This window comes from Corvus brachyrhynchos, unplaced genomic scaffold (assembly GCF_000691975.1).
Source record: "Corvus brachyrhynchos isolate BGI_N302 unplaced genomic scaffold, ASM69197v1 scaffold275, whole genome shotgun sequence".
Lineage (NCBI taxonomy): Eukaryota > Metazoa > Chordata > Aves > Passeriformes > Corvidae > Corvus > Corvus brachyrhynchos.
Window position 1 is genome coordinate 20,898 of NW_008238318.1, and position 4,029 is coordinate 24,926.

Genomic DNA, 4,029 nt, shown 5'->3' on the forward strand with positions numbered 1-4,029 from the left:
CAGGGACCCGGCGCCAGCTTCAGCCTGCCCGGGGAGCTGGGGTTGGGAGGGCTCCAGACGGCTCCGGGGACTCGGGTTGCACTCCCACAGGAAGTGCTGGATTTCCAAAAAAGCAGCTGAAAGAAAACAGGAGGTTGTGCGAGGGGAGCGCTGAATACATTTGCATAGCTAAAAGCTCGTTGCATAACGGGACGAATCGGAGCAGTCTCCGAGCGCTCCCGGGGGCACGGGGGAGAAATGAAGGGTCGGGCAGCGGGAGCTCCATCCCTGCGGGAATGTCGCACCACAGCGGATGCACCGGGAAACGCCTCAGTGCTGTGGGAGAAGAGGTGGGGGACAGAAAAAGCTCCAGGACGGGACCTGACCTGCCGGAAAAGGAACGGGAAACCAACAAATCCCTCGCTGTGCCCACGGGCGTGAGTGGGAAAGCAGGGGCAGTGCCCACAGCAGCTTTCCCTGCAGTCTGATCACAGAATCACGGACTCATGGAATGGTTTAGTGAGAAGGAACGTTAAAGCTCATCCCGTTCCACCCCCTGCCCTGGGCAGGGACACCTTCCAGTATCCCAGGTTGCTCCAAGCCCCGTCCAGCCTGGCCTGGAACACTTCCAGGGATCCAGGGGCAGCCACAGCTGCTGTGGGCAACCTGTGCCAGGGCCTCACCACGCTCACAGGGAAGGATTTCTTCCCAATATCCAATCTAAATCTACTCTTTTTCAGCACAAAGCTGTTCCCCCTTGTCCCCTGTCACTGCAGGCCCTTGTGAAAAGTCCCTCTGCTGGGACCCACAGGGGCACATACCCCTGCAGCGGTGCCTTCGAGTGTGGGATGTGGTGCCAGCCTGGCCCATTGGCCCCCTGGAGGCCCCAGCCCACCTGGACACAGCCCAGGGGGCTGGCAGGGCACTCCCAGGCCGGGTTCCGATGGCAGCACCTTCCCCAGGAACCTTCATGCGGAACAGGCAGGCTCTGCCCTTCCTTTCCCACCAGCCACAAATGTTCTCTGAGTATCCAGCCCAATCTCCTCACATGCAAACCCCTCCATCAGCTGAAGCAGACCCACTCTGGCCCCCTGTTTGTCCCTGATAAGGCTGCCCTGGGCAGTTTTATCTCCCAGCACATCTGTCCTGCCAGAGCTGCTCCTGCTCTGCGTTCCTCCCTCAGTTGTGTCTCTGCCCCTTTTCCGCAGCGAATCCGTGGGTTTTTGGCATGGCTGGTGCTGAGGCTGCTAGTCTAGCCGCCGGCACCATCTGCCCCTCTGGAAACACCTCCCGGGGCAGCTGAGAACATGCCACGGCCTCATTACCCTGAGCCCATGTCCCTCCTGAGGCTGCTGAGCCCACACAGGCCTTTTCCTCTTTAATCACCCCTGTGTCCTACACTTCATGGTGTAACTGTTTGTTCAGTGACTCCAGGGCATGACTCTGCATTCGGGCCCATTCCTGATGGTCCCATGACTGTTCCTCCAGCTTCAATGTCACCTGTCCCGGCCCTCTGTGCTCCCTCAACTCAGCCTGCTCACCGCACCTGGTGTTTATTGACAAAGCTGCTGATAAAAATATGAAATTAATTTGGCTCTGAGAGCCCATGTTCCCCCTTACAACTCCCCTTCCAGCACACTCCAGTCTCCGGGGCAGACAGGGCACTGCTCGTGTCTCTCTCCCACCTGTGCAGCAGCCAGGCTGTCACAGGGGACAGAAGTTTCCTTTTTGGCTTTGCTGCTGCTGAGATCTGCTGGGGAGTGCAAATTGTCCTGGTTTGTCCCAACAGCACAAAGAGAGGGCTCAGCAATGGAGCCCTGGGGTCCCCAGCACCTTCTCCCCAACTCCAGAGGTCACACCTGGCACCAGCTCCATCTGTTACGTTTCTCCTCATGAAAGGTTTGACCTGGAAGGTAAAAAGGAACAAACCAAACTGTTACGATGAAGCTTTGTCCAATTTTCCACTCAACTGGTTCCACATCTTTGCTTTAATCAAAGCTCAGAAAAGTGTTAAAGGTTGTTGGGACAGGGAACTCCCCAGCTGTGACATGACCGAACTCCTCCCTCCATGACAGCCAGGAGATGGTCCTGCAGCCCAAAGTCCTCGTGGGGTCACGATGTCCTCCCTCCTCATCCTCCCTGGGTGGGAGAGGTTCTGCCAAAAGTGTGACATGGGCTGTCCCCTCCTCGCCTCACCAGGAACTGCCCATCCCATCCCCCAACATCCACCAGTGTCCCCTCAGCATGGGGAGTGGGACAGGGGCCTCGGCCAGCTCTGCCTGGGGACGGGGCTCCTTTGGGGGTCCTGGGGAGGATCCTGGACAGCAGTGGGATCACAGAGGGATGGGGGCTGAAGGAACCTGCAGAGATTTCAAAGTGAAACCACAGCCTGGAGAAGCAGGGAATTCCCCATCAGCCAAGCACAGGGTTCAGGACATGGAGACTCTGGGGTCGGGGTCTCAGCCACACTCAGCACCAGGTGTGCCCGCACCATCCCCACCAGGAGCTCCACCAGCTCAGCTGCCACCCTTGTGAGTGGGGCCAGGAGTCAGGAAACCCTGACCGGGGCCCTGTGGAGCAGCAGTGAATTCTCCCAGGAGCTGCTGAGGGCCAGCAGGGGCTGACACAAACCAGGTGCCCTTTGTGCATGACCAGCTACAGACAATGGGCAAAGTCCAACAGCTGCCTCCAAAACCCAGCCAGCCTGCTCCAAAATACATCCCCTCTGCTCCAAAATACAACTTTCTGTCTCCAAAATACAACCAGCCTGCTCCCAAATCCAACCAGCCTGCTCCAAAATCCAATCCCTCTGCTCCAAAATACAACTGTCTCCCAAATCCAACCAGCCTGCTCCAAAAATACAATTACTCTGCTCCCAAATACAATCCCTCTGCTCCCAAATACAATCAGCCTGCTCCAAAATACAACTGTCTCCCAAATCCAACCAGCCTGCTCCAAAAATACAATTACTCTGCTCCCAAATACAATCCCTCTGCTCCCAAATACAGTCAGCCTGCTCCAAAATACATCCCCTCTGCCCCAAAATACAACTGTCTCCCAAATCCAACCAGCCTGCTCCAAAAGTACAATTACTCTGCTCCCAAATACAATCCCTCTGCTCCCAAATCTAGCCAGCCTGCTCCAAAATGCAATTGCTCTGCTCCCAAATCCAACTGGCCTGTTCCCAAATACAATCACTCTGCTCCAAAATCCAGCTGGCCTGCTCCCAACTATAATTGTCCTCCAAAACACAACCAGCCAGCTCCGGTGCGAGCAGCTGCTGACAGTGCTCTCAGGGCCCTGACCCCCAACTCCCTTTGTTATCTCTGCCCTGAGAATCACTGAATCATGGAATTGCTGAGGTTGGAAAACCCCTCTGGGCCCACTGAGTCCAACCATCCGCCCAGCACAGCCCAGGCCACCACCAACCCATGTCCCCAAGTGCCAAATCCACGGGGATGTTAAATCCCCCCAGGGATGGGGACTCCCCCCTGCCCTGGGCAGCTGTGCCAGGGCTGCACAGCCCTTTCCAGGAGCTTGTCCCTCAGCCCGTGGCCTGTCCCGTGGTCTGTCCCAAATCCCATGGCTATGCTCTCCCACCTGCCATGACCCATCCCCTGCCCCACTCACGGCTCAGCCTCTGCCCCCGTTCTGCCCCTCGGCTGCCATTCCCTGCACCCCCCACTCCAAGGGTGGGTGAGCCTTCCCGAGTGGCTTCAGACCAAAATTCCCATTTTTAGCCGCAGTCAGCTCCAGCCAATGCCCTCATCCAAGCAGCGCCCACGGCTCCCGTGGTCAGCCTCACCTCCACACAGGCGCTGGCTCCCTTCCCGCTTCTGGAAGCACTTAAGGAAGAGCTGGAGACGTGTTTCCTGCCCAGCAGGAACACAGGCAGGGCTGGAACGAGCAGAACGAGCCATTCCAAAGGCTGCAGCCCCTCTCCCAGCTCTCAGGCCCGCCCCGTGCCCCGGGGGGATGGCGGGGATGTTTTCAGCGGCACCAGATGTGGAAGCAGTCCCAGAAAACTGCTCTGCCCCTCTCCCAGCATTG